Here is a 10,308-nt window from a genome sequence, read left to right as displayed (position 1 = left end):
AAATATTAAAACATTTAAAAAATTTGTATTTTGAAAACGACTTCCGAAGGTAATTTCAAAGTGGTTGCTTGGTCTTATAGACCTTTCCAACTTTTAATTCTAAAAAATCTAGGCGGCTTTTAAGAAATTTTATCATCAGCGGCGACCATAGCTCAATGGCTAAGTACTGGCTTACCAAGTCAGTACTTAGCAGTTTGGCTGTTATAACCGGTCGTACTAAAGCTAATTGGCTTAAGGCAATACGGCAATGACTTGGTAAGTCAGTACCTAGTCACTGAACTATGGGCGCCACTTGATTGGTTGATTATTTGAGAGCGAATTGGTCTAAATTTTTCTTTTCAATATGTTTCACAATCTCTGTATAAATATTATCACCAGTGGCAGCCATAGCTTAATGGCTAAGTACTCGCTTATCAAGTCAGTACTTGGCAGTTTTTCTGTTATAACCGGTCGTATTAAAACCAATTGGCTTACTGTACATATTGAACGACGGCTTTACCTGTCGTCCGAAACACGGTAACGGCTCAGTTAAATAAAAATTAAAAAATTTCTCGAGTTTTCTGGGAACAAACCCGGGCCGCCCGGCTTGGTAAACCAGTATCCCGGTTAAACCCGGCTATGATCGCTACTTGTTGAATGGTTGAAAGCGAACAGGTCTAAACTTTTCTCTTCAATCTTCTCTTCTTTTAGTGTACTCTATTACTGAAGTTTTGCGACCACTACATCTAAATGCTCTCTATTCTGCACCACGCTTAGTAATTGTTGATCGTTAATGCCCGTCCAAGTCTTGATATTACGAAGCCATGACATGGCTCTTCTACCTACTTCTCTTCAACCATCTCTGTTTTCCCTTCAATTATTATTCGTAGCAGGTTATATTTGTTATTTCTCACTATCTGGCCTAGGTACGAGGTCTTTCTTTTCTTAATCGTTGTTATCTTATATACTAAAAGGCTAAGCCCTTTTCTTGTGCGCAATACTCCTCCTAAACGGTGATAGATAAGAGAATAATTTTTTCGAATAATTAAACAGATTGTTGAGTAGATTCCCCCTAAGGTTTAATATTTAAAAAATTCGAACCGGTTTAAAAATGGCGCCCATAAAATGAATTTTTCCTATAGTAAAGTATAGGAATTTTACAGGTTTCATTCTTCAAAATTTAAAGTCCTAATTTTCAATGTATTTTTAAAATATGCCCGCGTCTACTTTTTTCTTATACTTACTGATTGAATTCAGAATTATGAAACCGGAAGTATTTACTTCCAGTAAAATATCCCAGCCTAACCTAACCTAACCTAAACTAAACTAACCAAATTGCAAACAAAAAAACCAACTTCGAATTTCAAGTACAAAATATTTATTAATTCGTTTAAGTTCAAAAATTAAAATCAATCAAAGTTAGTTCAATACAATCACAATCAATCACATAACAATAAGAAAATCACTAAATATCACGGAATATTTCGTCAAATACGACGTTTTTAGTCCAGATGGATCCATCTTCGTCGAATTTTTGCTTGGAATTCGGGGTGATGTAAACTTTGACGTCATCAAATGATCGAAATCGAGACATTGCAACGTACAGTTGTCCATGAGAGAAGACCGGATTCGGAAGATAGATCCCAACTTTCTTGAGACTTTGTCCTTGAGCACGGTTGATGGTCATTGCAAAGGCCAACTGAACAGGAAACTGGAGCCGCGTCATTGAAAAACTGAATGTTCCTTCAGCCGGGGAAAGTTTGATGCGAGGTAACAGAATCACTTTTCCAGCTGACTGTCCTGTAAAAACTTCACATTCCAAACAATTGGGGTGAAGTGATTTGATTTTGAGTCGAGTGCCATTTATGAGACCTTTTGCTATGTTCATATTTCTCATAAGTAAAATGACAGCATTTACTTTGAGAGGAAGACGGTGTCGTGGTTGATGATATTATTATTACTACCGCCTACTGTTCCACTTTTTTGAGAATACGCCACAATTTTAATATATATAAATATATTAAAATCCATTTCTCATTCAATATTATACACAATGCAACAACGCGTCAATTCTCGAATGCTGGAATGCACCAACAAGTGTTTCCACTTAAGGAATAACGATAATACCCACTCAAAATTTGGGATCCTCCTGTCTCCGATTTTAATTTATGGGGTCTGTTTTACACTATCTGATGAGTTGGTATTTTTTTATTTTTATGTTTAGTTAGAAAGTATTCTGTTTCCAACAAGTGCAGCGTGTGTGAGGTGTTGTGATTGATATTTAGAGATTTAGACTACGTTTTGAGTTTAGTACTTGAAGAATTAAATAATGAGGTAAGCATTACTTTGTTTTTAATTTATTAGTTAGAAATATATTATTAATTTTGTTGGGAATAAGCCACAATTTTACTTTAAATTAGGTTTATTTTAAATAAATAAATAAAAAATAAACTTATTATAAAGTAAAATTGTGGCGTATTTTCAAAAAAGTGGAACAGTAGGCGGTAGCGCGGAGCATCATACTGTTTTCTGTATTTTTTAAATTTAAATAATATTTAAATATAAATTTAGTTAGTTAGTTAGAGTTCTCAAACAGACTTCTTTTTCTTAAACGTGGCATTTTAGAATCTAAAATATACAAAAAAAAAGTTACTTCCGGTTTTACTTCCGTTTTTTATTTAAGAGGGGCGGAGTCTAACAATCATATTGTTTCCGTTTCCTAATGTAAATCTTCCTGAAAATCCTAAAAAACTACTGTATCGATTTTCAATTTAAAAAAATTGGCGTCGATACAGTTTATTTTTAGGATTTTTGGAACATTTACACCAGACGACGGAAACGATGGATCGTTAGACCCCGCCCCTCTTAAATATCAGCTAAACTTACATCAAAACTCGATGTCGAGTTGGTCCGCTAGTAAGTTTTAACTCTCTATTTATGATATTTAATTCTGTTCGATTCGTAATGGGTTCTGATATTCTGAGCATTCTGCGATAAAGCCACATTTCAAAGGCTTCTAGCCGTCTCATGATATTTAATTGTAATGTTAATGCTTGAACTCCATATAGAAGAACTAACCAAACGTAGCATTTATTAACTCTAATTCTGATGTTCAAACTTAGTTTTCGGTTATAGATAATTTGCTTCCATTTATTGTACACGTTACTAGCCTGTTCTATTCGTATTTTTATTTCTATATATGGATCCCACTTATCATTTAGTACTTCTCCTAGATAGTAGTATTAATACTAGTATGTTAATTTGTGAACTTAATCTAATTGAGTACTAATTAAGTTCATGCGACAATATTCATCAGTTTTGCTAATTACTATTACTTTAGTTTTAATATGTTTTCATAGTTCAATAGTTCAATACCTATGTTTTATAATCCCTCTAGAAATATTATCAGTGGCTTTCCCATATATTATGTTTTAAATGGGATATTTTATTTTATCCTTATTTATATAACATAAAGAAGTCATTTTGTAACGTATGGACGAGGCGTATTTTTTAAGTAAGTACCGTTTTGGAATTAAAAAAAGACGTGCAAAGATATGGCAATAATTTTATTTTTACAAGAAAGCCTGTACCTTAATCTACTTTTCTATATAATTTCCGTGAATATTGAGACACTTGTCATAACGTTTCACCAGTTTTTGAATACCCTCCTGATAAAATTCTGCCGCCTGACTTGTTAACCAATGCATCACAAATGTTTTGACTTCGTTATCGTCTTGAAGACGCTGACCGCCCAGGTGTTTCTTCAAGTGCTGGACCAAATGGTAGTCGCTGGGCGCCAGATCAGGGCTGTATGGAGGATGATCTAGAGTTTCCCATTTAAATGATTTGATGAGATCTTTGGTCTGATTAGCCACATGTGGACGGGCATTGTCATGCAGCAAAACGATACCCTTACTCAACTTGCCACGTCTTTTGTTCTGGATTGCACGACGCAGATTTTTCAATGTCTCACAATAAGACGCTGCATTGATTGTCTCATTACGAGGCAGAAACTCCACTAGCAATACTCCTTTTCTGTCCCAAAAAACTGTGCACATGATTTTCCGGGCAGAAATTGTTTGCTTAAACTTCACTCTTTTGGGTGATGATGAACGTCGCCATTCGATGGATTGTTGTTTCGATTCTGGTGTGACGTAGGCCACCCACGTTTCGTCACCAGTAACAATTTGGTCTAAAAAATCTTCACCTTCACTGTGGTACCGCTCAAGGAAAGTCAATGCACTGCCTAAACGTTGGGTTTTGTGCAAATCCGTCAACATTTTTAGAACCCAACGTGAACACAATTTCCGGTAATTCAAGTTCTCGGTAACAATGCGATACAAAACACTACGAGAATACTGAGGAAAGCAGTCGGACAATGATGAAATTGTAAAGCGTCTGTTTTCTCTCACCTTTTCGTCCACTTTCTGCACCAAATTTTATTAACGACCGAAGGACGCCCACTCCGTTTTCCTTACCATTCCATCACTCATAATGTTTTGTCCGTAAACTTCAACGATCTCACGATGAATATCGATCGGTTTTACGCCTTTAGCACTAAGAAATCGTATAACAGCCCGTACTTCACAATCAGCGTGTCTCACGATTGTTGTCGGCATCTTAAACACTGGAGTAAACAAGTATACAATGAAGAATTAGACTGTAATGGCGTCAGTGCTTAGACAAGAGATGTAGGTAACCAACGCTCATGCGCGGAACGCCGACCGTAGAGCTGCGGCGGCGGAATCGCAAAACGGTACTTACTTAAAAAACATGCCTCGTATGTAATGGTAAAATCATGTTTAAAAAGTGATCATTATGTCAGTGTTCAATTACTAATTAAAAAAAAATCTATTTATATCCATTATTCTCAATCTACTGAAAAAATAATATATAACCTGGCAACTTTTTTGGTGCCGGTTGGTGCCAATTTATATATTATTTATATAATTATATATCAAAGATAATTGATCCCATCAATCCCAGGGGAGGATCTCTTAGAAGACTTAATATTAGCAATTAGTTCATTAATAAATACTAATAGGAGATGGCAAAAATGTGATTTAAATTTATCTTCAGTGGGATACATTGGAGAAGGAACATAGCAAGGAGCTATTTTATGAAACAAATTTTCAACGATATTTTCGTCGTGCACATTCAGATTTTTATTTTTGTTTAATTTTCTTAATTCTATCCCATATTTCAGTTGGATGAGTTTGTCTGTTTAGATTGAGATAGAAGTTGGCCCAACTGTTTCTGCATTTCTGTTTAAAGGTTCGTTTACATTTAGCATTTATTTTTTGATATTCAACAAAAAGTGCCAGACACATATTTTGTTTGTACCTTTTGCATGCGATTTTTCTCTTATTCGATATCTCACGGCACTCCGTGTCCCACCAGTTAGGTGATTTGAATGATATATTTGAGGATGATCTTAGAATTTTGCAAGCTTTGTTCGCAGCATTCGTAATATGTTCCATTAAAAATATACACATACCGTTGGTATCGATGCATTTTGGTGGCGTGGAAAATAATTTCTCTATTTCAGCTGTATATAAGGTATAATTTGCTTCATTCATATAACATCTATATATTGGGAACGTGATAGCATTATTGTGATAATAGTTATTAAGCATAATACTGATTGGGTAATGATCTGATCCATACGTATCCTGACTAACAGATCAACCAAGTGTAGGACATACCTTAGATGAAGCAATTGTGAGATCTACGTGTGATTTAGCCTGGCCAGGAGGGGAAATCCTTGTGGAAGATCCATCGTTTATAACAATCAAGTTTAAAAAATGATCTAAAGCATCCACCAAAACTCTGCCATCATGTGAGCATGCAGGTGATTCCCACATGACGTGATGGGTATTAAAGTCACCCTCTATTATGCAATCATGTTTTATTTAATTAAATAAATTTATGTAGTCTTGGGATTTCGCTCTAACATCGGAGGGTTTATATAGAGATACTATAGCCAGTTTGTGGTTACCAAGAATGATGTTGATTCGACAAACTTCAATTTTTGGATTAAAATTATGATTAAATTGAATGACTTTTTATGTGAAATGAAAATTGCTACTCCCCCATAACCTTTATCTCTATTAACTGCAAAGATGTTAAAGTTATTAAACTTAATGTTATCAGCAGGCTTATACCATGTTTCAGAAATTATTGCAATATCAAACTTTTCCTCCATTAAAATTTGGTAAAAAGAATGATCATTTGACTAGGGACACGTTCCATATTGTTATCTTTTTGGTTAACTCTAGTCATGTGTTTTACTTTTTTAATAGGTACACTAGAATTAATCATTTGTAGGAGGGACTCCTCGCTGTAGGTCGTATCGACTGAACGAACTAACCCGCGTTTTTCTCGCCCGGGATATATTCTTTAACTAATTTATTACCCGAATTTAATTCAATTTTTATACGATTGCGACCAACCGTACTAATTTCAATAATATTTTTATCATACTCTTTTAAATTTATTAACTTTTCACCCAATTTCATTGAATGTATTCTCCCAATATTGAATTCTAATTGTTCAACAAAAACATTAAACGGTCCCAAATCGTTAGGGTTTAAATCTATTTGTTAATTGATTTAATAAACGTTGTTTATCATAATACGAGTTTTTGTCGGATTCCAAGTTTTTGTCGAGTATATCGGTACCAGATAATTCATTTAATTGATTATTATTTTTATTGTTTATACAACAACTTATATTAATATCTTTATGTACAATATTATCCTTCACAAGAACATTGGCTCGATTATCTTTATTAAAATTACCATTCGGCAGCCCCTTGCCGCTGGTGGAAGGACTGTTTTGCCCGGACATCGGTCCGGGGCAGAAATATTCAAAAAAGCAAAATGTACTTACAGTAGTTTTCCTTTTAAACACAAACTAGTAGGGTAGAGTGAGGTTAACTGAACAGGCAGGTTAACTGAACACTTCAACGTACCTGCCATCTGTTAGAGAGAATCAGAGCCGTGCACATGTAGTTTAAAGCAAACTCTAACAGCCACTACTTGTGGCCATTAAAGATTTCTATATAACCTACAGGGAATTGTCAGTGAAGTCAACATGGTTTTTTTGGATGCAAGTAAATTTTTCGCACTATGAAAATTCTTATTTTTAAGCAGATTAAAATATAATTTAGCTAGTTATTTTGTACACAGTTTTTGAGGTAAGTATGAGCCATCTATTCCACTATTTAAAGTTAGTATATTTGGTGTTGTTCTTAGAATTATTATTATTTATAATTTTTATTACCTAGTGGGGTTAATTGAACACTCACCGTGTGAGGTTAGATGAACATATATCCAGTTAACCTACTATAAGGCGGTACGCATATAATCTGCTTTTTGAATTGGTTTATGGGTCACCTGCAATAATACATTTAATTGTAAATCATTTATGTGGGCGTTACGTCTAAATGTATTGGTTCCAAATCAACAATAAACAAATTGGCCCAGCAAAAATCATTTAAGCGCCTTGTCTTAATATTTTTACTGGTTTCTATTTATTATTACTTTATATTTTTTTTGTTTCAGAAAATGCCAAGGAAAAGAATATGAACGACAAACAATAGGTCCTACAGTTCAGAAACATTAAAAGAGGCTTGCAAAGAAGTCTTAGAAAATAGTCGTTCAGTAAGAAACGTAGCTATCCAGTTTGGTCTTCCGAGAATTACACTAAAACGTTATGTAGACAAGTGCCGCGACCATGATTTGGGGACGGTTAATTTTCGCCCAAGTAATGAACACCTAATGGTATTTTCTCAAGACGAAGAACTGCTTCTTAAAAAATATTTACAAGAAGCTTGCAACATTCATTATGGATTGTCAGCCAAACAAGGTCGAAGGTTGGCATATGAATTTGCTAGAGCTAACAACAAAACTATAAAGGAGAGTTGGATTCGGAATGAAATGGCAGGAAGGGAGTGGATGTTTAATTTTATGCTAAGACACAGATTATCATTAAGAACCCCTGAACAAACTAGTCTTAGTAGGGTGACCAGCTTTAATAAAGAAAATGTACAAGCATTTTTCAAAAATCTGAGAGAGCTTAAAAATAGATATAATTTACGTGCCAATGATGTCTATAATCTAGATGAGACAGGTGTAACGACGATGCACAAGCCACCAAAAGTATTGGCCGCAACAGGCAAAAGAAGCGTGGGGCAAATGACTTCTGCCGAAGGAGGGGTCCTTGTTACCTTGGTGGCAATTATTGGCGCCACTGGAAGGTATGTGCCACCCTACTTGGAAGCAAAGGTGCCGCAACACCATTTGGGTGGATAAGAAGTGAACTCTTTTTGCCTGTTTTGCAACATTTTGCTCAACATGAAAGACCGTCAAAGGAACACCCAAAACTAATGATTATCGACAATCATGAAAGTCACTTAAGCATAACGGCACTAGATTTTGCGAAGGAAAATGGAATAATCCTTTTAACGTTACCTCCTCACTGCAGTCACAAGCTGCAGCCGCTAGATGTGGCTGTGTTTGCTTCGTTAAAAATTTTTTATGGTGCCGCTTGTGACAGGTGGATGGTGAATAATTCGGGAAAGACTATTTATGACGCTGCAAATCTAGCAGGAGAAGCTTTCCTTTCACAAGCTTTCACACCAAAAAATATATGCAGTGGATTTAGAGCTACTGGCATAGAGCCGTTTAATGATCAAATATTTTCTAATGATGACTATTTGTCATCATATGTAACAGATAGGCCAAATCCAGAGAACGGACAACAGACTTCGTCCAACAGTGGTCAAATAGGAACATCAGAAGAAAACTCTCAAACCAATTAACATTAAAGAGGCCACTTTGTCAAACCACAATATCAACAATTATAACTCCCGAACAGATTCACCCTCACCCAAAAGCCAAGCAACACAAATCTAACGTTAGACGTAAAAAACGCAAATCTTTAATACTAACGGACACACCTTTTAAAGAAAATTTAGAAAAAGAAGCTAGGATTCGAGAAGAAAAGGTCAATAAAAAAATAAAAATAAATCAAACTAAGAGACAAGTTTTACTTTGACGATGTAGATTTTGGCGATGTAGAATCCAATCCACCCTAAGTTTAAAAAGGGGACTATGCTATTGCAAAAGTTTATGGCAAGACTAATGCAACCTGTAGGCATTATGTGGTTCACATTGATGACAATTTGTTAAACGGCTATGATGTTAGTTTTATGAAACGCCATAACCAAACACGATATTTCTTAGAAGGCGACCCCGGTTTTGTTCCTATTGATGATATTATTTACAAACTGCCTCTGCCAATAAAAAGTGGCAGTGCCAGGTTTGCTAACATGATTTCTATAGACTTTGATGAATTTGACTTTACTTTATATTAGTTCAATAAAGAGTTGTTAAGAAAATTTCCTATTTTCTTTACCCATTTTTTTTGGTATATCATACTGTCCAGTTAGCCCACTTTCATGTTCCAGTTAACCTACTAGGTAGGTTAACTGGTCAAAATTGCAGATTATTACGAAAATCATCCCCCTATTCCTATAGATATTTATTGAACTTCAAAAACCGTATTAAATGGTTAGTCAAATAACAACGAAACACAGGATAAATATTGGCTTATTTTGAACCAGACACTAAATAAATATAATTTTTTTTTTTCAAAAGATGTCCAGTTAACCTCACTCTACCTATACTTATAACTAATAATGAGGACCAAATAATCTACAAATACCGATGTTATTTCGTGTAGCGTATGATAGCACGTCTTTACTAGTCAACAGTCGGAGTACGTATTGAGATAGAAGCTTCTATATATCTAATTTTGCAAGATTTTGATTTTTCTTATTATAACCTATTCATCCTATTTTGAATTACTTTCTTTTGTTGAAAACTATTACTTTTCACAATCATTTCACCATCCAAAGATACCATTTTATTTTTACTAACTTCATCTTTAAAAAAGCATTTCAAATACTGTAAGTTTGTTCTAAGTAGCTTTTACTATTTCTTACTAACACTACATTATCAGCATACATTAAGCACCATGGAATGTTACCCTATAGTTTCGTTGCTACTTGATCCAAAACTAATGAGAATAAATAAGAACTAAGCAATCCTACTTTTACACGAAATTTATCAGTCTCTCTTACTCCCATCCTAACGCTACTTGTTACTCCCTCATGCACGTCTCTCACAATCTTTACATATTCACCGTGGACTACTTTCATATTGAGAATTAAATGGCTTATAATAAAAATTGTATCTGTTGTTGATTTGCCTTGCATAAAGTCAAACTGATTGTCAGATATTTCGGTTTCTTCAGGTATCCGTC

Source organism: Diabrotica undecimpunctata, chromosome 1 (genome assembly GCF_040954645.1).
Source record: "Diabrotica undecimpunctata isolate CICGRU chromosome 1, icDiaUnde3, whole genome shotgun sequence".
Classification (NCBI taxonomy): Eukaryota; Metazoa; Arthropoda; class Insecta; order Coleoptera; family Chrysomelidae; genus Diabrotica; species Diabrotica undecimpunctata.
The sequence above is the reverse complement of the archived record's forward strand: the minus strand, read 5'-3'. Positions refer to the sequence as shown.